The sequence below is a fragment of the Elaeis guineensis genome, chromosome 3 (genome assembly GCF_000442705.2).
Source record: "Elaeis guineensis isolate ETL-2024a chromosome 3, EG11, whole genome shotgun sequence".
Classification (NCBI taxonomy): domain Eukaryota; kingdom Viridiplantae; phylum Streptophyta; class Magnoliopsida; order Arecales; family Arecaceae; genus Elaeis; species Elaeis guineensis.
This window is the reverse complement of record NC_025995.2, coordinates 8,390,434-8,418,143: the sequence shown is the minus strand read 5'-3', so window position 1 is coordinate 8,418,143 and position 27,710 is coordinate 8,390,434. Positions and strand designations below refer to the sequence as shown.

General features: G+C 37.9%; 1 pseudogene; it reads left to right on the top strand.

Annotated features, from left to right (window-relative positions):
• The first annotated feature begins 377 nt into the window (after positions 1–377).
• The window catches only part of LOC105037675 (sulfate transporter 3.1-like), a 57,873-nt pseudogene continuing 30,540 nt past the window's right edge, over positions 378–27,710 (top strand).

Below are 27,710 nucleotides of genomic sequence, written 5' to 3'. Positions count from 1 at the left end.
TTATATTGCATTTTCGATCATTTTATAGAATTAAGAGATTTTGTGGTATCCTATGAAGATACAAATGAGGAGTATGATAGAGGTGTCATATAAAAACCAAAGAGTACACCAAGTAAAGCATGAAAATTAGAATGAGTATACTATAACAAAAGATAAGAAACTTTTTTTTGGTAAAAGCAAAAAATAAATAACTTACAAAAGAAAAATAGGGTTGGTGTTTGACTTATATATTGAGTTGTCATGTAAAAATGATGAATTTGGGAATACAAGGTGCAAATCTCCATTGCTAGCAAGATACAAAACCTCGACATTTGGTCCAATTAACGTTCTTTAAATTTTAATATCTCACACAGGTTCAAAGCACTAACATACTACTGATGGTAATGGTGAATATCGATCTTGTGTTCCCTAGCTGGGATCGGGACAAGAGTGGACTGCACATGCCGCATCCCACTCCCATCATCAGCCTTTCTTGTGACTCTTTGCCACCTCAAGACCTTCTTCCCAATGACCCCCTTCAGTAATTCAAGCATGAGAAGGGCTCAGGTGCGCTTATCCTGGGCCTCCAGTACTTTCTTCCCATCCTTCAATGGACTCCTAGCTACTCCTCCAGCCTCTTCAAATCATATCTCGTTGTAGGATCACCATCATTGGCCTTATGATACCCCAAGGGATTAGCCATGCAAAGCTCAAAAATCTACCATTCTAGGATTATGTGAGTTTACTTTTCTCTCTCCCTCTCTCTCTAAAAGTAGGCATGCTTAATGATAACTTTAGTTAATTAATAATGTTAGTGTAAGAATATATTATGAGTTTTGAAGTAATATTTGTTTTATTGTGTGGAAAATTATGGTTATAGTTTTGAGTTTTGTGCCACCACTAATGTATGCGATGAAGTGGAGCTCATGGATATGGTAGTGGGGATAGTGGTAGTGACATCCTTGCTGATAGCATTGATGCTGGGGAAGGAGGTATCGGCATCAAAGAACCCAGGGTTGTACCTTCACTTAACATTCATTGCAATACTCTTTGTAGGAGTCCTTCCACCAGGATTATTAAGGTATACTGGCTCATCATTGATGTATATATGCATGGGATAGGTAGTGACATAGAGTATTAGAATGGTTTTGAGATTTGAGGTATTAGACTTGGGGGACTGGTGACATAATTAATGGTTGTGAAGGTGGTAGGAAACAAGAAATGTGCGGGCAAAGACAAGGGGACAAGAAGTGAAAGATGGTATTTTTTTTTTGATATATAGCAAAGAAAGAAAACAAAGATGGTTAGAACTTCTCCAGCAAATTAGTCCAATACTGGAAGGACAAATATTAATTTGTATAACTATAAGCATAGAAAAAGGGGAGTATGTGGACTAGTCCGCTATGTATGAAAAGTGTGTCTCAACCATATGTTGAGATGTTTTAGCTTGCCACAAGCTAAAGCATGATTGTGACTAGTCCAATATGAGATCATATCAAAATAATAAACTGTATCTAATTGAAGAATATTTGGACTAGCTATCATGTGTGAAAATAATATTTGTGATGTCAGCCATAAGTTGAGATTGGTTGCTAACCATAGATAGGAACTGGTGTGTGTTTCGCTTGCCATGGGCTGGAGTGTGGACAGATCTAGTCCAGTACCAAATAATAATGTTATTTGATCAAAATTATTTTAATCAGTTAATAATAAATAATCTCAATAATTACTATTGAATAGAATTGTTGATTTATGATATGTGACATATTTAATAGAATTACTATCAAATTGATGATATATGAATCTTATTATTTTTTTATTATTATATATATTTATTAAAAGATATTTTATATTCATACTGATATGAGTGTGGAAGATTATTGCTGGACTGAAAAGCTCATACCTTCTTTTTTTTCAGACTTGCAGGAAGTATAGCATCGGTTAGGTTGGATATGGAGTTCGAGCGATGAAATCCTTAGTTAGTTAGTTAGTTATTTTTTTCTGATACTGAATAAATATTTTAATCTTGTGAACATTAATAAATAAAGATAGATTAGTTTGATTTAATAAATATTATTAAATTTTATAATTTTTTTAATATTTTATGACTTATTTATTATTTAGGCCTTATATGATCTCTAGGATATTATTCTAGGGTTCATATGGCGTGTTATATGATCGAGCCGGGTGTCAGATTCGGGGCATGATAAATTGTGATAGTAATTTTGAGAAGAGATTTATGTATACTAGTACCACTATCTAATGGACATAACAACATGATATAATATAAATATTTGTAATAATGGATATTGTCATGATAATTTTGTTATTATTACACAAAAAAGGCATAGGGACCACACTTTCATTTTGCACCTTGTTCACTTCTCTTGTTGATATGGAAATTCTATAATATACTCCACTTCTCTTTCTAATGCTTGGTAGTGGATGTGTCTTATTTCTTGCAGTGGAGGTGGGAAAGTGTGGTTCTAGGTTGTAGCTTCCTCTTGTTCCTTCTCATAAAATTCTTGGTAAGCCATCACTTTTATGTGATTGTGATCTTTGGATTTGGATGTCGTGCATAGGTATATATGGCAAATCATTATCTTCAAAAAAATAAGAATATTTGATTAAGATCCTTATAAATATATAACTATTGTGTAGGTTATCCGCCATCCAATCCAATCTTCCCTCAGATCGCGGCAGGCCAAACATCCCCTGATGACCCAATAAGACCACCTCGGATGTCACGGAGAGACCCAAGAACTTGGGATGAAGCGATGCTATATTATTAACTTTTACTCGATCTTCAGATCAGACATCATCAACCTCGAGGTTAGGACCCAACTGACGATAAGAGATGATGCTTAACGACTTATGGGGCCAATGCACCCAGGGTAGTGCCTTGGCCCTTCTCCAACCTCAGGTTTCAGCCTATTCGGCCAAACGAATGAGCCTTGAAATCTTACAACTTTTAGAACATTGGCATGACCTATGGCAGACACCCACATCTAACAAACCTGATCTGCAGGCATGATCCACTACTGACACCCATCTCTAACAAACCTAATTCATAGGCACGATCTGCTACTTACACCCATCTCTAACAAATCGATCTATAGGAATGACTTGATACTAGCATCCATGACTAACAATCCTGATTATGGGGTAGTGGGTGCATCACAATGGCCTATTAGATCATGCCGCATAGGCCCCAATGACCATAACAACCTATGATTCTATCTATATATAAAAGAGGTAATAAGAGGATCCTTAGATAACTTTAGATGGAGAGCTAATACTTTGCTTTTACTTACCTCCTTCTCTCCTTTGACTGTTCTTTAAGCTCTGATTGACTTAGACATCGGAGGATTTTCGTCGGACATACTTAGTGAGTAAACTTTTTTGCAGCTACATCGATCGTGAAGGAAAGCCTACACCCACCAAAGCACCTGACGACCTCTAATGTGGCACTATTGGAGTTTAGGCAACAGATTGGCAAGCCAGGTAGGGAAAGAAAATCAACTTTGAAGTAAAAAATAGAGAGAATGAGAGTGCAGAATGCTTCAGCCAATTCCGAACGACGTTCCTTATGATAAGAAGAATGGCTGGTTTCAGAAGCTAAGCCTAGATCTATCCGTGAGTAATAGTAGCATATTAGTAGGAATTCGCTACACTACTGCAGCAAGTGCAAACTTAATGATCGTTGTCCAAAGCCTCCAGTCGGTGGTGAGGCAGTAGTAATAGCCCGAGGCCAAGATCCATATGCTACTCCTTCCCGACACAACTGACAATCTTAGCCTACTTGATAGTCTCATCACCCTGATCCTTTGACTCGACAAGCTTCCCCTTAACACCCAAGTTTAAAGCGAAAGAAGCATCGTTGTCCCTGTCTGGATCATTTGATGAAGATTCAACTCTGGATACTCTCAACACTATAGTGACTCCCGTTCACTAGATGACCATGATTGAAAGTTTCAAGAGCTTGATTGATGACTTGCTGAGCTACAAGAGGACACAATGGTAGGTAGATGGCCTAGATTCAACACCCATCCTTCATTCTCTAGAAGAATCTGGAAGAACTAATCCGCCCTTGGTTTAAGATGCCATAGTTGGAGCCCTATAATGGCTTCTTGGATTACTTGACTATCTCGAGAGTATAAGGCTATCATAATGATTCAAGGATGATTGATATCCTTATCTATCTTGCCTTCCAGTGACTTTAAGAAGTCTGCTCCGATCTAGTATTCAATTTTCAATCGAGCACTATCCACACTTTGAATAGTTGGAGAAGACTTCGTGATATACTTTAGCAATAGCAGTAGGTTGTCATAGAACTCGGATAGCCTCTTCTCAATCTAGCAATGGGAAGGGGAGTCCTTGAAGGACTACATGGCATGCTCCAATGCCACCACCTTGGAGATTCGCAACTTGAATGAAGCTGTGGCCATGTCGGCCATGACACGAGGTTGCCACAATATTAGAAATAATAGTCAACTGATATCCAACTGAAATAATTGGTTAAATTCTAATTGAGAAAAACTGATAAGTCCAACTTGATACTCAAATTTTTTATGAGTTGATCTACTCAACTATGAATCTCTACAATTGTAAAGGCACTTGGGAAATGTCGATTGCATGACTTGAAAATACTTCGACTCAATCAAGAAATTTCTAATAAGCTAAAAATGAAAGCAACAGTGAGGCTTTTATTACTAAATTAAGTTGTCTTGGAGGAATACTGAGAACAAAAGGCGCCCCGATATCGGCCTGATGAGGAGAATAACAATAACCGACCCATGACTGTATTGTCAGCATAATCTTGACTTCGCAGGTGGTAGGGTGCAGAACATTGAGCAAAGGGAGCAAAGAGATAGTGCTAGTAAGTTGTATGTCATTGATTATATCAATAAAAATATCTTCTTTGAGCTTTGATGTAGGCTTTTTGTTAAAATAACTAAAACACCTAACTGATGTCAGCCATAGTGACAACAAACAAAGTCTTTGAAAACAATCAAGAAATGTATCTAAGAAAATTTAGTTATGCCTCAATCCTCGAGAGAAGCAATCGAATAGGGATATCCGACACTAATGATTAGGTCAAAAAGTGCCGACCACATGGAATGGCCATCTGGTGCTCCTCATCATCGGACGAGTCGAGCAAATGCCAAAGACAATGATCATTGGGCAACCCTTCGAGGACCTCTCAACATGACCACCTAGCACTCTCATCCACAGATGAGTCGAATGGAGGCTAAGGATGATGATGAAGGGGCTAACCATCCTAGGACCCCTCAACATGGCCACCTAACACTCCTTATTTACGGATGAGTTGAGCGGAGGCTAAGATGATAATGAAGGGATTAACCCTTTGAAGATCCTCAACATGGCCACTTGGCACTTTCATTGATGGACGAGTTGAGCAGAGATTAGGGATGATAATGAAGGGATTAATCTTTAAAGGCCCCTCAACATGGCCATCTGACATTCCTCATCCATGGACGATCAAATGGAGGATGAGGATCACGATGAGGGGGCTAACCCTCTGAAATCCTCGATAGGGCCAATTGGAACCCCTTATCCTCGAACAAGTCAGACAGAGGATCAGGACAACGACATTGATTGGCAAGATTTACTATCAAGAATCAACTTCAGTCAGCCTCGAGCAATGCATTGTGGGAACTTTCTGATCATAGCATGATTGGTCGGTTGACAACGACGATATCGATTTGGCAAAATTCATAACCAAGGATCAACTCTGGGATGACTTTGTATAATTACAACTACGGACATGAGACCGAGCCAAGGACTTCTACTTCATAACTTGCTCGGTCAGTCGATCAAACCAGCAAGAATCTGGTGGAACTAACATCCAACCTTAAAGACTAAGAATAGTCAACCAACATGTTAGGATTTGATGTCTCAAGATTCAGTCTATATTGAGTCCACAGTGAGATTTGCGATAAAAAATGAATTCCAACGAGATCAAGATCACCCCAAACGGAGCTCGGATGGAGGAGATACAAGCTTTTGAAGTCGGCATGAGACCCGAGGCAGCGGAGGAACGTCGGTGGCCGGTGGCGGTGCGGCCGCAGGCGGCGATGCGCGGCCCAGGCGGGGCCAACCACGGGATGCATTACCCAGGAGTGCGCCCAGGTGGCGAGCGGCCTAGCCCATGTGCGGGCCCGCCGCAGGCACGGCCTAGGCCGCATTCGCGGGCTGGCCCAGGTGCCCTGCCTGGGCCTGTACCCAGTCCACCATGGATCGAGCGGTCCATGCTCCTGTGGACCGCATGGATATTTCTCACATGTTTTACGTGGTCCAGTACTATTTCATGGATCGATTATGATTGGATGGCTCAGGGAGTTTTCAATGATGATCCAACAGTTTGGGGCCTTAATTAGTTTTGATTAGGACTCTTAAACCTAATCTAATTGACTTTTAGCCCTATAAAAGGGCCTGAACAGTGAAGAAGGATGTCCGTGGTCTGGCTTTGCCGGAGGATGTGCCGTACGAGCTACAAAACTTGAGAGAAGAAAGAGAGGCTGAAGCGCTGAGAGAGAAGGAGCATGAGGCTCCTGGACAGCGGACATCAGGTACTTCAGGGGTTCAGGGGGTCTTCCAAGAGAGAGAGCTTTTGTGAGGAAACTTCTAGTGAGAGAAAAATTAGGTGTACGAGGATTGAGGGTGAGATCTCCTCTTATAATTTTTTTTTCATAGTGAAGTTTGCATGCCCCATGGAGGCGAGCCCTTTTATGGCTGATCCACATATTTTGATTGTTTTATTTTGTTTCTTCTTTCTTCCTGCTGCATCGGTGTACTGAAAAGATCTTGAGAGGTGGTGTCCTGGCCAGACATCCACCAACAAGTGGTATCAAGCAAGACGGTACAAAGATGCAAATTCAGCGATGGTGAGTAAGACTGAAGATGAAGAAGACAGGAACAATCAAGATGGAGATCAACAAGTTCGATGGTAAGAGCAATTTATCCTTGTGGCAGGCAAGGATGAAGGACGTGCTCATCCAACAGGATTGATCGATGCTCTCTTGTGCTTGAGAAGCCGACCACCATGGAGGTGCGGGATTGAAAACGGCTATAGATGCAGCGGTGAGCACCATCCGTATGTACCTACGGATGAGGTGGTGATCAATGTGCTGAGTGGACTTCTCGATGGGGCTGTAGTTGAAGTTGAGGAGTTGTATATGGCAAAGTCTCTCACCAATACCTTTTTTTCTAGAGGCAGTTCTATCAACTGTGGATGGTGAGGGACAGAGCGTGCAGGAGCATCTAAGTCACTTCCAGAAGATCCTCACCGACCTCCTCAGTGTTGGTGAGAATGTTGAGGAGAAGATCAGGGTGCTGGTTTTGCCGGCGTCGCTTCTCCTTTGTACGAGTCTTGGTGACTGCTCTTCTAGTGGAAAGAGCACTATCAAGATGGATGAGATCACCGTGACGATACTCCAGAATGAGGTTCTCAGGAGGGAGAATCCAGCTTCGAGCTCAGATGGTGGTAGCTCAGCTTTGGTGGCTTTGGAGGAGCAGGAGGTGGTAGACGGAGCGACAGAAGATGCAACAGGAGGTCCAAGTCCTGGAAAAATCAGATATTACCAGTGTGAGAGTTGGGGCATTTAGCCAGGGATTGCCCTCAACTCAAAAATCGGATGGGCTGCTGTAGCGACGACCAGCAGTGATTCAGATGGAGATGTCTGGAGATATCTGATGAGGTGAGCTTCGGAGCTAGACGAAGCCCAGAGTAAGATGGAGCTCCAGGAGGCGATCGGGCAAGACAGGAGACTCGAGAGGAAAGTGGGATGTCCAAAGTGAGATTCCTATTACCAGGACGATGCCCCGACAGGTCTCAGATAGGAGGAGCACAGCATACGATGGAGATGGGATTGAGCAGTCTGGCTCGACTCCCATGTTTGCCCATCCATGATCAGCAGGCGATTGCCCAGGGCATGGGGCGAGGAGATCCAAAAGCTCTCAGAGTTTGGAGAGGCCGAATATCGAGTTGAGTGGAGATTGTTAGATTTGATACTTTGAGATTCAGCCACATTGAGCCCACAATGAGGTTCACAGTGAAAATGGAGTCCAACGATACCAAGATCACCCCAAACGAGCTCGGATGGAGAGATATGAGCTTTTGAAGTCGGCACGAGACTGAGGTGGTGGAGGACCGGCGATGGGCCGGGGTGGCGGCCCGATGGAGCGACGACAGTGCATGGCCTAGGTGGGCCACGGTGGGCACGGCCCAGCCGGGCGGCCAGCTGGGCACGATCCAGGCCCGTGTGCGTGGCCAGCCCAGGCCCAGGCGCCTGCCTGGGCTGTACCCGGTCCACTGTGGATTGAGCAATCCACGCTGGGCCTGTGGACTGTGTGGGCATTTTTCCATGTTTCACATGGTCCATGTACTATTCCATGGATCGATCGCGATCAGATGGCCCAGGAAGTTTTCGGTGATTAGGACTCTAAAACCTAATCTAATTGAGTTTTAGCCCTATAAAAGGGCCTGAATAGTGAAGAAAATGTCCGTGGTCTGGTTTTGCAGGAGGATGTGCCGTACGGAACTCGAGAGAAGAAAGAGAGGCTGAAGTGCTGAGAGAGAAGGAGCAGGAGGCTCCTGGACAGCGGACGCCAGGCACTTCAAGGGTTTAGGGGTCTTCCAAGAGAGAGAGCTTTTGTGAGGAAAACTTCTAGTGAGAGAAAATTGGTGTATGAGGGTTGAGGTGAGATCTCCTCTTGTAATTTTTTTTTCATAGTGAAATTTGCATGCCCCGTGGAGCGAGCCTTTTGTGGCTGATCACGTATTTTGATTGTTTTGTTTTGTTTCTTCTTTCTTCCTGCTGCATTGTGTGGTACTGAAAAGGTCTTGGAAGGTGGTGTCCTGGCCAGACATCTACCCAACACAACAAGTCCATTAGAACATAATGAATTCTTCTATCAGATACTGTAGAATAAATATTTTTAGGATGGCAACCGTCGACCAACCATGGAGCTAACTACTCCCTTTGCCCAAAGTAGTGAAATTACTTTGGACTCAAGAGTAGGGGGCAAGTCTTATGGAGGTTACTTGCCATCCAACCCAATCTTTGCTCCTTAGATCAGGGCCAAGCATCCACTAATAATCTGACGAGACCACCTCAGATGTCAAGGAGAGACCCAAGAACCAGGGTGAAGCAGTGCTACATTATTAGCTTTTACCCGATCTGCAGGTCGGACATTCAGTGACCTCAAGGTTGGGACCCAACCGATGACAAGAGACGATGCTCAACAACTCATGTAAGCATCAATGCATCCAAGGCAAAGCCTCGATCCTATCCCACCTCAGGCCATCAGCCTATACGATCATGCGGATGATCCTTAAAATCTTTTAACAACTTTCAGAATATGGGCACAACTTGCGGCTGACACCTATGTCTAACAAACTGATCTGTGGGCACAATCTACTGTTGATGCCCATGTCTAACAAATTGATTTGCAAGCATGACTAGCTGCCAACACCCACAACTAACACTTTGATTATAGGATAATGGACAATCCCAACGGCCTGTCAAATCATAGCCTCATAGGCCCTAACGGCCTACCAAATTCCAACATAACAACCTATGATTCTATGTCTATATAAAAAAAGTAATAAGAGACCTCAAGTAACTTTAGATGGAGAGCTAATACTCTGCTCCCCTTCTCTCTTTCAACTATTTTTAAACTTTAGTTTACTTAGACATTGAAGGATCTCCATCGGACACATTTCAACGAGCAGACTTTCTTTGTAAGTTTGTGGCCATGGAGGAAAGCCTACACCCACTAGAGTGCCTGACCTACCTCTTGATGTGGTGTCGTTAGAGTTTAGCGGCAACAATAACCATGAAAAGCCAAAGAAATAGATAATGTACGAGGGCTACAAAACTGGCCAAACATTAGAGAAAGATGAGTCCTAGCCATGTTAGATAGTAAGAAAATATATTACGATTCTTTTAGGGATCTTTTAAGCTAAAAAAGTGAGTCATCAAGAAAGGTAGTGATCCTTAATTTACTAATAAAATAGTAGGTGATCCTTAAAAGTCAGACATAGGAGTCAAAGCTTGAGATTTTCTATATTAACTATCACATATAAAATTCTACACTTTGGACATGGCAGTATATAACTTCCCAACTCGATAAATGACAAAAATGTCATAGGCATGATGTCAGATAATAGTATAGGACCATTTTGGATTATATCAAAAATTTATTGTTGCATCAGTACAAAAAAGAATCATGTTAAATATTTAATTACCACTGACAGTTTTAGAACTATAAATATAGGAGAAGAACTATCTTTTTAAAACACTTGAAAGAACATCTCATTCATGAACAAAATCATTTCTTAATTAGTAGAAGAGGGGCTTAATTAGCCATTACTGTAGCTTTATCTGTAATTATATTTAATTTATGCTTTCTAATATGATAGTAACTTAGTCCTAACACATGGGTTTTTCTTGTTGTGGTTTTAACTTTATTTTTTTTTGTCTTACAATAGAATGATGAGAGATCCAATCTGACGTATAGAAACAGATGGGAGTATAGAAAACACATTATAGGAAAACATAAGAAACAATCATACTAAGAGGAAAAATATATTCATATGTTCTTCAGGGTTAAAATTTGAAGTAGAGTAAATCGTCCTGGCGAGATAAGGAGAGTAATTCTTATATCTGCAAAAACTCCTCCAATCTGCAAAATCAATCAAGAAATTGGATGGGAATCCTTTAATTTTTGATCCTCTGATGCTTAAGTCAGTTTGAGCCTTGAGAATAGAGGTGAAAAAGAATGGAAGAGCAAGAAAAATTGAATGGAACTAGAGGAGAACTTAGTAGAGCCAAAAGTCTAGCTTGATTTTTACTGACAGAATTTTTTTTAGTTTTCGAGAGTTGGACTTATCGGTGGAGGATCTCTAACCTCTATTTATAGAGGAGATGATGAGACCATTTCAGAGTTTGTTAGGCCATTAGAAGAGTCTGTTAGGTAGTTAGAGAGCCATCTATAAGTGAGCTAATATACAGCTGTGTATATGAGTTGGATATGAGATCGTGGATAGCTGTGACTTGGTTAAGAAATCATTGTAGATGTTTGCAAATATCCAAGTCAATAGTAAAGTCTGTTATAAAAATAGCTCATCTCGGTAGAAGATCGGGATGAAATAAGGATGTTGTAACATTTAGGATAGAGAAGAGTTCAGGTCAGTATATATCCACCTGAATATTTTTGCCAGCAGAGATGTCTGGAGAGTATCAGGGCATCTTTTATTTAGATTGATAAAATATCGATCTGAATCCATTTTATAGGTAAATTGGTATGCTGGGATCTAGCGCTTTAAGATTTGATCTCGTATGATGATGCCACATATCTTGAGGTTGATTTAATGCATCAATACTTTGCCCTCTCTTTCTATATCTGAGATGATAATTTTTTGATCGAACCAGAAGTAAAAATATCTTCACAAATTTTCACTAATTTGGAAAGTATTCGCCATAAAAGCTAAACCAATCAGGAAGTTTATTTCCAAATTAACCTTTTCTGATCTGAATATTTATCGTTCATGAGATCTTATCTTGTGTTGCCTCATTTTGGTGTTGATCGACTAAGGGATCTTATCTCCACTCTTAAATTTTGATTCATTTTTATCAGTCAGGAGAACTTATCTTCGTATTTAAATTTTTGCTCAATTTTTTACTAACTAGATGTTTTCTCCATACTTAAATTTTCGCTCTGGTTCATTGCCAGGAGATCTTATCTCTGCATTCGACTTTTAGCTCATTTTTTACCATCAGAAGATTCTGTCTCCATATTTTATCTCAGGATTCTCTGGTTGATGTGCTACCGTTTGAAATAAATGCATCGCACCTGAGAGCACAAAAATTAATTTAGTTGAAAACAAAGGGATTTGACCTTTAGAAAATAATTCACCATATCTTCCCTCATCATTGCTTGGATAGTGATTTGAAAATATCAAATAAGCACACGGCAAATATCATCGCTGATTGGTTTGTCAGCTTGGGCATCGATCGTCGACATGACAGGATCTATGGGGAGGTGCCCCTAACCGTCGTCTGACTGAGTGTTGGATTGACGTTAAGCGGCACAAATCGATAAGGGGACCAGTTAATCCTGGCAGTTGGTCACTATAAAAGGTTTTTTTACCCCAATCACTATTCATTTTTTTTGTTACCTTGCAAGGTGCTATTGAAATATTTTTAGAAGCTTCTCAATGTCGAACGATCATTAGAGACTATGAGGAGCCTCATCGGAGCAAGAGATGAGGAGTCCATTTCATCTCTTGGAGATTTTCATTTATCTTTTTTAGGTACCAGTCCTCCCTCACTTGCTCTTTTTCAACTGTAGGGTAGCCTCCCTTCTTCTTTAAGTTTTTATTTTTTCTTTATATTTTTTTTTAAGAAACATGTCCCACAGAACTAGAAAGGGAAGGAAGACCCTAGATGAGTCACAGGTTAGGTCGACCCAGCCCCTACTAGCCATAGAGCTAGAAAACATATCTCGAGACCTTGAGACTGACCTGTTAGGCGAGAAAAGTTTGGATCGGGCATAGAATTTCTCATGCATGGTCTTACGAATACCTCAATCTAGAGACAGAGGGATCTATCTTGATCGAGGAGAATCTCACAGCACTTAGAGACAAGTACGATATACCTGATGAATATGAAATGCTAGTGTCGGATCAAAAAGTCAAGTCTCTTAACATCTTGAGGCTATATAGCCTTCTACGATGAGTCTCTTCGATCTGGCCTACAATTTTTATTACATCTTTTTTTTATAATATCTTTGATTTCTATAGAGTCCATCCCACTCAAATAACTCTAAATGTCATTAGAATGATCATAGTATTCATCATTGTGTGCGACTTTCTTTACATAGACCTTAAGATCTCCTTGTTTAGATTTCTAGTCCTTTTAAAAAGACATTCGAGTGAGAAGGGCTGGTCATACTTCTCACCTCGGAAGGATTATAAATTGGACCTAGCTTGCCTTCTTCCATTCACGGCTAGAAAGGCTTTTTTTTCTTTGTCCAGACTCCCATCCCATGGGTTTTAGGACTTCATAGGGGCATTTAGACATCAAACATAATTCTCATGATGAAATTCTTCCGAAATGAGGTGTCTCACTCAACCCTGATCACCACCAGAGCACCTAAGCTTTCCACTTTGATAAACAATCAGGTGTTATATGATGCTGGAATCAGTCTGTATTCTCCTCAGGTAAGATCGGACTATTTTATTTTTACCTTTTCTCTTTTTTGTCTTCAATATTCTAAAACATATATTTGATGCAGAGATGAGGTTCAACCTAGCAAAGGTGGAGGAGAGGAAAGGAAGGATCAATCAAAATCGTCCACTACTGCTCCTGTGTCAAAAAGAGTTAAAGGTGCGGACACTCTTCCTGCCTTGGTGCCATCCTAATCATCCTCAGCTACTCCCTTCCCAGTCACTTCGGGAAGAAGTGAAGGTTCTTGGAGATCGCAAAACTCTCTCTGAGTATTATCATTGGAGCTGCCTCATCAATCTATCATGGTGAGGATCAAGAACAACAATGTCCACCTCACTATAAGAAAAGAGATTTTTGCGATGAATTTATTTGTGATGGCAAAAATTTTCATCACCAATAGGACTATTTACGGTGGTATAATTTTTTATCACTAATAATTAACTATTGATGATAATTTTATTTTTTCATCATAAATAAAATATATTAGGGATAAAAAAATAAATTTTATCATAAATATAAATTATTTGTGATGATTATTTTCATCATAAATAATTAAATATTTATTTTAATTTAAATTTTTAAATATTAACAATGAAATTTTTTTATTGTAAATAATATAAGTGTTTGTGATGAAAACTATCTTTCTGTCATAAATATTTTTATTTATGACTAAATATTTTCTCACTAATATTTGAATAAAATAAAAAATTTAAAAATTCAAATATTATAGATTATTTTGTAATAAAATTTTCATCATAAATAATTGATTATTGGTGATAAAAATTATTATCCATCATAAATATCTATTTATTTATGATGAATAATTTTTATCGCTAATATTTAAAAAATAAAAAATTTAAAAAATAAAAATTATAAATTATTAGTGACGTAAACTTTACGTCACAAATAATAGAGTATTTACAATGAAAATATATTTTATGTCATAAATAAAAATTATTGACAATGAAACCTTTCATCGCTAATATTTAAAAAAAAATTAAAAATATAAAAATTATAGATTATTTATGATGAAAAAGTTACATCATAAATAATCCTATATTTATGATGGAATTTCTATTTTCTATCATAAAATAATGATGATTTACGGTGAATATTTTTTATTGCTAATATGTAAAAAATAAAAAATTTAAAATTCAAAAACTACAAACTATTAACAAAAAATTTTTCATCATAAATAATAAATATACTTACGATGAATAGCAACCTTTCATTGCTAATACTCTAATTTTTATGATGAAATATTTGCATCACTAATATTTAAAAAAATTAAAAATTTAAAAATAATAGATTATTATGATAAAAATATTACATAATAAATAATATGTATTTACAACATAAATTTGATTTTCATCATCAGTACTCATCTATTTACGATAAAAATTTTCATCACTAATATTTTAAGAAAATAAAAAATTTTAAAAATTTAAAATTTTTAGATTATTAGTGATGAAAATTTTTTTCATCGTAAATAGTCAATTATTTGAGATAAAAATATTTTCATCGTCAATATTTTAAAAAAAATAAAAAAATATAAAAATTATTTACGATAATACTTTTCATCTTTAAATTTCTTTGAATCTATCTCATTGCTCAATTTTGCATAGATTGTTGGTTCTAGATTTTTGAATCTGCTCCTTTCCTCCCAGTATGATTTTAGAATATGGGGTTCATGATTTTGTATATCATCCTCATGGAGTACGATAATATCTAATGTTGAGATATGGGGGCAGCGAACTTATCTTCTATGATCTTCTACCATCCTAGAATATAAGCAACAAGAAAACTTTGAAGGTAGTGGAAGAGTTATTGGGGACTTTGCTAGCATTAGCAAATTTTGTTAGCCTAACAAGGGTTGCAATGAATAGGATCAGATCAACTCGGATCAGATTAGGGTAGGCTATAGGCATGGGTGCCTAGAAAAAGCAAATTGGAATACAGCTTAATTTACTGGATAAGTCAAAGATTCAAAATTTAACCCAATTGATTTATCGAATAGACTATATAACCTAAAATACCTAACCTACTTAATAAACAAGTCTAATAGATTAGGGCCCATGATTAATTATGAATCTTGTTTGAATAAGTCACCTGACTATCTAAATCTGTGGATTGTCACATCTTTCCAATATTTCATACCCTACTCTATTTAGATCTACTTATCTCAAATCTGTGGACTCTTAAATCTATTTTATATGATTAATTATTTAACATGTTAGTTGAGTTGGTCCGCTTATGACATAATCTTATACCAAATGTAGACCTACTTATATCGAGCTGGGTTTATGTCCTTTGGGCCATGCTTCTAGACCATTGCATTTGTTTTGGGCTGGATGAACAATGTTGCAGCCCAATCCTCATTGGATCCCGTCTCCATTCTTCAACCTCCCAACCCTGCTTTTCTCCTCTCTTGGTTAGGTTCTACACCTGTTGACTTTTAATGAATGATGGTGTTCTCAATTTTCAAAAGTAATATTGAAGCCTTAAAGCCCATTAAGTTGCTGAAAGAAAATTTTAGAATATATATATATATATATATATATATATATATATATATATATATATATATATATATAGTAAAATAATATCCATTCTAATTTTTTTCATGAAAATAATTGCAATGAAAATTATTTTTTGTTGCTAATAAGATAATTAATGATAAAATATTTTATTTTTATCATAATTTTTTTAAAAATTGAGATAACTTTTTTCATCAAAATTATTAGCGATAAAAATCTTTATCCGTCACTAATAACCTAACTAACGACGTAAAGCTTTTCGTCACAAATAAATTTTTTTTGGTGGGAAAACTTTTCTAGTGAAAAAATGGGATATCTTTTTTTTGTGGGAAGTATTAGCAACAAAAATTATTTTCCATCGTTAATAGCTTTATTAACGATGAAATATTTTGTTTCGTCACAAATAATACTTTTGATGCAAAAATTTTTTGATCAAAAAATTTTTTTGGTGGGGATTATTAGCGACAAAAATCTTTTTACATCACTAATAACCTAATTAACGATGTAAAGCTTTCATCACAAATAATTTTTTTTTGTGGGAAAACTTTTTTAGCAAAAAAAAAGGTTTTTTTTGATGGAAATTATTAGCGATGAAAATTATTTTCCATCATTAATAGTTTTATTAATGATGAAATATTTTTTTTCATCGCAAATAATATTTTTGATATGTAAATTTTTTGACCAAAATTTTTTTTGATGAAAATTATTAGCGACGAAATTTTTTTCCATCGCTAATAACCTAATTAACGACGCAAAGCTTTTCATCGTAAATAATTTTTTTTGGTGGAAAAACTTTTTTAGCAAAAAAATGGAGTATTTTTTTTTGGCGGGAATTATTAGAGATAAAAATTATTTTTCATCGTTAATAGCATTATTAACGATGAAATATTTTATTTCGTTGTAAATAATATTTTTGATGCAAAAAATTTTTTATTAAGAAATTTTTTCTGAAATATTAGCGACTAAAATTGATTATTAGCGATGAAAATTTTTATCGCTAATAGTTCATGTCCCATCAAGTCCCATCATGAAACCCATTTTCTTCTCCTCTCCTCTGTTTCGTGCGAAACGTGTTCCCCCCTCCCCCTCTCTACTCTCCCCCCTCTCCCCGCCCGCGATTGGCTGCTGCGTTCGTCGCCATCCACATCCGTTCGCCATCCACCATCGCTGGAGGTAAGGATTTATTTTTTTTTGGTGTTTTCTCAGGCCACCGGGGGGCGGTGGGGATGGGGCCGGGTCGATGGTGACTGTGATCGGGCTGGCGGTAAATTTTTTTTTTTTTGGTGTTTCTTGGCCATCGGTGGCCGACGGGGATGGGGTGGGCTGGCGGCGACTGTGATGGGCGATGGTAGGTAAGGATTTATTTATTTTTTTTGATGTTTTCTTGGGCCATCGGGGGGTCGGGGGGATGGGGTCGGGTCGGCGGCGATTGTGACGGGCTGGCGGTAAGGATTTATTTTCTTTTTTTGGTGTTTTCTTGGGCCACCGGGGGTCGGTGGGGATGGGACGGGACTGAGCCGGTGGCGACTGTGACCGGGTCGGGCTGGGCCGGGCTGGCGGCAACTGTGACTGGGCGGGGAGGGAGGGAAGAGAGGGAGAGGGAGGGGGGCTGGGGAGGGTGTCGGTGGAGGGGAGGGAGGGAGGGAAGAGAGAAAGGAGGGGGAAAAAGAAAAAAAGAAAAGAAAAAAAGGAAAAAAGAAAGAAAAAAAGAGAGAAAAAAAAAGAAAAAGAGAAGATTGGACCGGGAAGGGGGGGCCGGTGGCGACAGAGATGGGGCCGAAGAGGGTGTCGGCCGGCGGAGATGGGGCAGGATAGGGCCATTGGGGGCTGGGGATAGGGCCACTGGCGACTGGGGAAGACGGGGTCGGGGAGGGTGTCGGCCAGTGGAGATGGGGCCGGGGAGGGGGCGATCGGGGGAGATGGGCCGGGGAGGGTGTCGGTCGGTGGAGACGGGGCTAGGGGAGGGGAGATGGGGTCGGGGAAGGGGCCTGTCGGTGATTAAAGGAGATGGGGCTGGGGATAGGGCGCTGGTGGTCGGGGGAGATGAGGCAGAGAGGGTGTCAACCGATAGAGATGGGGTCGGGGAGGGGGTGACCGGGGGAGACAGGGTGGGGAGGGGGGGTCGGGGAGACGGGGCCAGGGACAGTGTCGGTCGATGGAGATAGAGTGAAAAAATTATTTGATTAATTATATTTGATAAATATTTAATTATTGATTAATTTTTTTCATTAAAATGACATTGATTATTATTACAATTTAATTATTTTATGTGTATTTTTATATTTTTGTTTATTATAATTAAATATAAAAAATATTTTATTTTAAAAAAATATTAAAATTTTTGATGAAAAAATTTAATATGGAGTTATTTTTTTTTGATAAATTAAAAATCCATCTTCGAATGCATATTCAAGATGGTAGTTCAATTTCATTGAGTCGTAGATTCTCATTCAAGAGTCGATCTTCATCGAGATCGACTCTTAGATGTTCCATATTCAAGTTTTTAAAAAAGTAATAATCTTATTATTGTTAATAGTTGATATTTTATTTCATTATATGGTATTCAGCAGTTATCTGTCCATTGTTCTTTGGGTATATGGTGGATAGGGTGCGTAGGCACCATATCACATCTTATACTTGGAGAACCATAGGAAAATGCTATCGAAATATTCACAAAAATGAGATGAAATATTCACTAATAATAATAATAAGATTATTACTTTTCTGAAAGAAATAGAACCACACCTGTTAGTAATGATTTGAAATGGATAGGATCATGCATTTTTACTTCATTAAATTGATGGAAGGATATTTTCTGTGTTACTGTTCAGTCTGTGTTTTTTAATATGTATTGTTTTATATAAGGTGATCTGTGTCTGGATCCAGATCAAGATTTTGGTCAGAATTCAGATCGTGATTTAGTCCAAAATTCGGATCGGGATCTAGAATATCACTGAACCTTTTTTTGATTGTTAATGATTTTGTGTTTGTTGTTATTGATTTTGCACGAACAGGGTACCAGAATAAGCCATATATATTAGCAACTCAAGTGAAACAAGTAATATATCTGAAGGATCTAAAGTATCGAAGTAATTGGCATGTTGTACAAAAAATAACACTTAGAGGTATATATGACATACCAATCCGATTAGAGATGGATAAAAATTCAGATTTACATGAAGAAGAAGCTTTTTGCCAAGAAGAATAAATATTAGCCGAGCTTTTTATTGATGAAGAACTTGTAACGGCACCTTTGAATAGGGCTGATCTGCCATCCAATAAAGTTGAAGCTGATTTTGTATTTAATTTTGATGAGTCGGAGGGTGACGATCAGTTCATAAATGATGATGAGATAGAAGATGATATGTATATCGATTATTGTGATTCAGAAGAAGATCTACACATCGAGAAAGATACAAATATTGATGAGTAGATCTATATTCTTCATTCAATCTTTTCTTGCAATAATGGTATGCGATATAATTATATTCATTAGAATGTAATTTATTTTTTATTATTATTATTTAATATTATATTTATTTATATATCAATTATTGCAGATATGGCATCAGGAGACAGACGACGACATTCGCATTCACAGTCTATCCTAGAAGTTGAGGCACCTTCATCGATCTCCATTGTTGCATCGACTCCATTGTCAGAGGATCCTGCACTAGTGGGTCCGAGTGAGGTGGGTCCGAGTGAGGCAGGTCCAAGTGAGATGAGTCCGAGTGGTATTATTATACTTTTTATATAATAAAATTTGATTCTTTTATTTGGATAGCTATCATACTACTGATTTATTTATTATTGTTTCAGGTCAGTCTTCTTTAGTAGTGAGGTGATGGTGAGGTCCATCGAAGAACCTCGCTCTAGAGCGTTGGAGATGCGAGTACCCGAGACAGCATTTTGTATCGAGATACTAGCGGCTACACCAGACCCATTAGGAGATGGTGCGAGCTGTGGTAGACTGAGTTGGGCATCATATGCCATAGCTATGCCCCCATGAGGCTCTTCGATTAGTATCACGTTCTACCGGCTCAGAGAAAAATTTTATACACCCACTTATAGGTAAAATAAATTATATTATAAATATTTAATTTATATAATATTTTTCTAATATTTGTTATTGGCAGAGTGTATTCAACATCATTGATTTTGAAGAGGATCATGTGAGGCAAGCCGTAGACACTCATTTATCATTGCATTTCAAGGATTATCGCCATCACATGCATCAGTATTGGTACCATGTGGTGAAGGATCATGGGGAGTAGGCAGTAAGGCAGCAGCCCTATGACAGCATTACTATGGATGATTAGACTATCATATGCAGGCATTATGAGGATCTGGCATATCAGGTTACACATCCAAACTTCTTCTTTTTTTAGAGTCTAATGACTGAATCATTTATTCTTAAATTAAATTTGTTATCTACTAATTTGACTGGTAACTGTACAGAGAAGATGTGCCCAAAATGCCGCGAATTGGGCGAGACAGATCGTACTGCAATGTAGGGGTTCGAGGTCGTTCACTTGTCACATAGAGTACATGGTAGATAATTTTTAATTTTTAATTAACATATAATTCTCTAGTTATTTAATTTTTTTAATTAATTCTTAAATTACAGAGAGATACTCAGAGTGGCAAGCTTTCTGGTAGGATCGATATTTACCAGCGGACCGATTAGCAACGGTTAAGGGAGTGGATGATGGGGAGCTAGAAGCTCTTTATAAGTTTTTTCAATTATTTTTTCATTCATAGTCTGATTTTTATTATAAAATTAAAATAGTTATAACTTTAATTTTCAAGATCGTATGATAGACATTATATCCCAGCCTACCCCTGAGAGCTCGATCACACTCACAGATGATGAGATCTGTGATCGGATGCTTGGTACGAGATCCTGTTATGTTAGGGGTCTAGGGTATGGGATTACTGCTCCCTCATCCTCACACTCATCTAGGGCCGATATCCATTCTGTGTGCGAGGCTCGACAAATGGAGGTGCAGAGGCAGTCTGTCGAAGATCGACAGCAGACTGCTATGGATCGACAGTAGGCTGAGCAGCGAGCTCAGAAGTTGGCTGCACGCATTGACGAGTATCAACAGCTTCAGATCCAGATGATGGAGCAGATAATGCAGATGGAGCAGATGATACAACTGATGAGACAGCAGCAGGTCGATCCGAGCTCTTTCGAGTGCTCCTCTTTTCTAGCTCATTCTCTAGATATCGACACTTAACGGCTTCTTCATGTATTTTTTTTATTTTTATTTCAAATTTTTATAATTTTAATTTAATCTAATAAAATAATAAAACTTATTTATTAATTTATTATATAAATTTATTATTTTACTTTATTATTTTTAATTTATAAAAAATATTATAGATATAAATTAAAAATATATATTCATAAATTATTTTTTAAAAAAATGTTTAAATTATTAGTGACAAAATTATTTTTTATGAAATATTGGTTGTCAAAAATATTTTAGTATGATAATTTATTTTTAAAAATATAAAACTATTAAAATTTTATATATAATTAATAGCGATGAAAAATTATTCATCGCTAATAATTATTAGCGATGAAAATTTTTATCAAAAATTATCATATTTATGACATAAATTTTTTATCACTAATATTATTTAAATTTAGTTTTTAAAAAATTTACTATTAAATTAATAGTGATAAAATATTTTCATTGTAAAAAAAGTTATTTGCGACGTAAATTTTTCATCACTAAAAGTTTTTAAAAATTTTATTTCAAAAAAAATTTAATTAAATTAATAGTGATAAAAAAATTTTATCGCTATTAATTTTTTATTTATTAGCGATGTTATAATTCATCGCAAATATTTTTTTTATGATTAAAATTTTTTATCAAAAAATTTTTAACGATGAAAATTATTCATCGCAATATCCTTTATTGACGATGAAATATTTTTTTCATCATGAAATATTATCAATGATGTAATTATTTACGATTAAATATTAGCGATAAAAATTTTATTGCTAATAACTATTAGCAATGAAAATAGATGATTAGTGATGAAAATTTTTCATCGCTAATAACCTATTTTGTTGTAGTGCTTTTACGGCCCTCCAAAGAACTCGGGAAAAAACCATCCACACTCTCTGGGGCACCATCAAGTTTGACTGAAGGGGATGCCATCACAAAGATGTCGCTCCTAGAGCGACCCCGACTGGGCTGAGATCTCCTCGAATCCATCATGCCGACTATTGATCTAGAGGTGCATTGAAAGAATTAGCCGAGGAGATCGCCAACCAACGGTTTGAATAACTCATGCATGTAAGTACTTCTTTCTTCTCTTCTCTTCTCTTTTTTTTTCTTACTTCGATGTCTGATCGATCTGAATCTCTTGTCCTGTAGGTCACTGTAGATTTTAAAGTCATGTATGAGAATATAGCCTACTTGCTGAAAAATAAAGAAGCCATGGATACCAATTTAATCATCCTCTAAGAGGAGAAGAAGGAGTTCGAACTTGCCGTCGGACTCAAATACCAACTCAAAGAGAAACTGAAAGCCTTGAAGGAAAAAAATCAGAATTTGTTGGACCTTTAGCGAAAAATAAACGAGCAGGAGAAGAAGATTTTTGACCTGCATATTGTTGCTGAAAAAAATAAAGAACTGGAGCCGAAGCTTAAAGAGGTGAAAAAAGCCAATGAAGCCTATGAGAAGGCCATTGAGGCTTTGAAGAGATACATAAAGAGGGAGCAGGACAAGATGACAAAAGCAGTGGAACTGTACAAGATTTTTGAGGAGTTTGAGGATGAAGTATTCGAGAGCTCCGAGGGTGCATATGACTATGCCTTCAGCCCATGCTGCAATCTGATCAAGAAATTATATCCCGAGGTGGATATCTCCAAGGTCACTCCAAAGGTGGCCATCAACATAGGTATGAAGGGAGATCTTAAATCATCCCCCAAAGTAATAGAGGGGCCAGCAAGCCAACTTAATAAGGCTGTCATCGAGCTCTAAAAGTCTATGCTGTGCTAGTCTACGATCATGTAGTGATGTGGGTGAGGAGAAGTGAAAAGGTGAGAGGTTAGCAAGTGATGCCAATGCCCGGGATCGGTCGTCCCTGACTCCATTCCTTCTTAAGGTCAAGAAGAGTGGCCTTCTTGCTTGCAGAAACTTTTTTGTGAAAAATGATAATATTTGAATGCCCTTATAGATATTGCTCTAGTGTAGATTGGCTGCTGCTACAGGATGACGTCCAGCTTCAACATAGGTGTTAGCGGCTGCTAACATATTTGCCAAAACGACTTCGACTTTCTCACAGAAAATTCTGTTCAATCTTTGCAGCACAGTAGCAGGTGGAGTTAGGACTGATAAAAGATAGATGGGTATAGAAAGGAGAATAGACCGAGGTGAATGCAACAAAAGCCATCGTTGCGAAGCCCATATCTATGGTACCCCCGATAGAGAATGAAGATCTCGAGGCCGATAGAAAATTAAATCCTGCCTTAGCCACGGAACTTGCCATTGCTGACACTGAAAAGCTGGAGCAACCTAAGGAGGAATCGACCAAAGAGAGCTCCAATGCACTGATGATCACTCAGTAGACTTTTTTTTCTTCTCGAGATGTACCGACCTGATATAGATCTTTTTTTTTTTTTTCTGAAATATGTAAATCTTTTTCAAAGCAGACATAGCAACTGATTCATTAAAATTTGTCACCTCTAGAGTGACCGCATTGAAACGAGCCACGTACTTTCGAAGATCTTCTCCTTCCTGCTGCTGAGCAAAGAAAAGACTATCTATATACCTCAAATGAGGTCTATTAGTGCCAAAATAAGTAACAAACGGTCTTTCAAGCTACTCAAAAGAAGAGATGGACCCCTGTAAGAGTCCAAAGAACCAAACCCTCACTATCTTTTTAAGGGTTGCAAGAAAAGCAATGCATAATAAGGCATCAGAAGCTCTTTGTAAAGCCATGTGGGCCCTGTAGCCCTCAATATGATCCATTGGATCAGCAGAACTATCAAAAGACTTGATGGAGGGCATCTCAAATCGGTTCGAAATAGGTTCACTCAAGCTTTCATAAGAGAAAGGAGATCGAACATTGAAACTATCTTTATTTTGAGATTGACCCCCTACCTGGAGGTCCATCATACATCTTTCAAGATCCAGGACCTTGTGCTCTAGGTCATCTGCTTTTTGAACTTGTAGAGTGATGGGAGCAAATTCATTGTCAACCTCATCAATGTGGTGTTCATCTTAATGGACTAGTTGAGAGCTATGTTAAGATAAGATATTTGGGGGAGGAGCTTCTTTCGATGGCTGCTCCTCCCTCTTTTGAAGCTGTTGAATAGCTGCCATCAGGGCTTGGACTTGCTGGATAAAGAAGCTGAATTACTGAGGATCAATAGCAATTGGCTGTTGTAGTGGCACCACCGGTACTCCTTCTTTTAGAGTGGAGGGAAAAGGATACTGAGCTCTTGCTCTGACCATCTTTTCCATAAAAAAAATCAGAAGGTCCTTCCTCTAGTGCCAATCTATTGCTTCAAGACTCAAAATTTGAAGTTGAGTGAATCGGCTTGGGTAAGATAAAGATGGAGTAATCTTTATGATTTGATGAAAATTCTTTCAATCTGCAAAATCAGTCAAGAAACCAGATGGAGATCCTCTAATTTTTGACCCTCTGATGCTTAAGTCAGTCCAAACCTTGAGAACAGAGGTGGAAAAGAATGGAAGAGTAAGAAAAATTGAATGGAGCTGGAGAACTCAGTAGGAGCCAAGTGTCTGGCTTGATTTTCTACTGACAGAATTTTTTTTAGTTTTTGAGGGTTGGATTTACCGACGGAGGATCCCTGACCCTCTATTTATAGAGAAAATGATGAGGCCATTTCAGAGTTTGTTAAGCCATTAGGAGAATCTGTTAGACGGTTAGAGAGTCACTTGTAAGTAAGCTAGCATACAGTTATGTATATGAGCTAGATATGAGATTATGGCCAGTTGTAGCTTGATTGAAGAAACCACTGTAGGCATTTACAGAATAACCAAGTCAATAGCAAAGTCTGTCATAAAAATAGCTCACCTCAGTAGATGACCGGGATGAAATAAGGATGCTGTAACATTTCAGGATAGAGAAGGGTTCAGGTCGGTATTTATCTGACCTAAGTATTTCTGCCAGTAGAGATGTTCGGAGAGTATAAGGGCGTCTTTTATTCAGATCGATAAAATACCAATCTGAATCTACTTTATAGGTGAATTGGTATGCTGAGATCTGACGCTTTAAGATTTGATCTCTATGATGGTACCATATTTCTTGAGGTTAGTTTAATATACCAACAGGTTCAAAATATGTTCACTTAAGATTTCATAAGAGAAAGAAGATCAAAGATTGAAACTATCTTTATTCTAAGATCGACCTTCTACCTAAAGCTCCATCATACGTCTTTTAAGATCTAGGACCTTATGCTCTAGGTTGCCTCCTTTTTGAACTTTCAGAGTACTGGTGCCAAATTCGCTATCAGCCTTATCAATGTGGTATTCGTCTTGATGGGCTGATTGAGGGCTATATTGAGATAAGGTATTTAAGAGAGGAGCTTCTTCCGATGGCTGCTCCTCCCTCTTTTGAAGCTATTGAACAACTGCTGTCAGGACTTGGACTTACTAGATAAGGAAGTTGATTTGCTGAGGATCAACAGTAATTGACTATTGTGGTGGCACTTTCGGTACTCCTTCTTCTGAAGGGGGGAGAAGAATGCTGAGCTCTTGCTTTGAACATCTTTCCCATAAAGAAAATCAAGGGACCCTTCCTCTAGCGTCAATCCGTTGCTTCAGAGCTTGAAATTTGGAATAGAGTGAATCAGTTTAGACGAGATAGGGATGGAGTAATCCTTGCGATCTGACAAAAACTCCTCTAATATGCAAAATTGGTCAAAAATCAGATGGAGATTCTCTGATTTTTGATCCTCTGATATTTAAGTCAGTTCGAGCCTTGAGAATAGAGGTAAAAAAGAGTGAAAAAGTAAAAAAAATTGAATGAAACTGGAGGAGAACTCAGTAGGAGCCAAGAGTCTGGCTTGATTTTCTACTGATAGAGTTTTTTCTAGTTTTCGAGAGTTGGACTTACCGATGAAGGATCTTTGATCCTCTATTTATAGAAAGGATGATGAACCATTTCAGAGTTTGTTAGACTGTTAGGAGAATCTGTTAGGCGGTTAGAGAGCCACCTGTAAGTGAGTTGGCATACAGTTGTACATATGAGCTGGACATGAGATTGTGACCAGCTGTGGCTTGATTGAGGAAATCACTGTGGGCGTTTGCAGAATAGCCAAGATAATAGTAAAGTCCGTCATAAAAATAGCTCACTTCGGTAGGAGATCGGGATGAAATAATGATGCTGTAACATTTCAGGATAGAGAAGGGTTCAGGTTGGTATATATCCGACCGAAACATTTTTACCAGCAGAAATGTCTGGAGAGTATAAGGGCGTCTCTTATTTAGATCGGTAAAATACCAATCTGAATCCATTTTATAAGGGAATTGGTATGCTGGGATCTGGTGCTTTAAGATTTGATCTCGTATGATAATGTCATATATCTCAAGGCTGGTTTAATGCACCAACACTATGTGAAGGATGATATAATACACCACATCAAACTAAATCTTTGAAAATATCAAATTGTATTGTTCTTGCAAGAAGGAGAAAAAAAATTATACTCTGGCTTAAGGTTAGGGTTGCAGTAACGCACCTGATCTTGATCCTCAGTGGACCAATCACAAAGGAAGGTATAAATTAATTGACCAGATAGCAAGTAAATACCCAAATGAGTTGGTTTCTGTGAAGTTTTTAGTCGTTTGTAAATACTTATAAAAACAAATATTCGAGGTCACGAGGAATAGGTTAAGTAGTTGGCACAAACAAATATGAAGAACAATTCAGTGCAACTAGCAAGCGTCCAAATATTTTAGACTGCTACAAAATTCCATATTATATATAAATCCATATAGATAACCTTTGTCTCGTTTCGTTCGCCACTTCATATCATGCTCCCGTGACACATTGGGAGGGGCAAAATCTCCCCACCCTCATCCAATGGCAAGAAGGGAATGTCTTTGCCCAACTTTTGTATTGGTCCTCACCATTCACGGAATTGAGACAACATTGTCTTCTAGTGCTTGTCCATGCATCCTTGTAGGTAATAACTTTCAACAAAATGTTAAGCAATCTTAAGCAATCTGTGTGTATACCAAAAGGTGATATTTGACAAAATGTGATACCATATAGATCACAATTTGCTAATTCCGCAAGGTTTGTGCCATTTGATGAGCAAAAGTTAATGAAGAAAGAAACTCCAAATCTCCTTTTTCTTTAAATATTGTGATCATATATTGGTTGGTAGGTAAGTTGAATAAATGCCGAGATATGGTTAACATATTTACACGCATAAAAGAAAATATTGCGATAGATGAAGTCTGCAATTGAGTAGAGCAGATAATATTTTTATGGCTACTCTGAACCAATATCTTGCAACTTTGACTTGCCAAAAGCTGAGCAGGTACAGTTTTACTCAGCTGAGCAGGTAACAGGAGTTGGATGATGTGCTGGTAGCTAATAATTGAAGGCCAACGGCCAAGGCCCACCATCCATTCTATGATTGGTCTCCTTGAACATATATCCTCAGTGAGGGGTGGCAATCCTTGAAAGTTTAACTTGTTTAACTTGATTCAATCTTTTGTAGATTAAGTTATCTGTTTAATACAATGACTAGATTCGGATTTAAAATTTTGACTTATTTAATAAAAAATTATATTTGGATTGATAGATTTTTTATTTACCTTGTATCCAACCAACCTGTACCTAGGCTGACCCGGCCCGATTCCTACTCCTAATCCAGACCACAAGTAACTGGCTCGACCCATCCTCTAGAAGTGCAAACCACTGGTCTGAGTCCAACTCCACG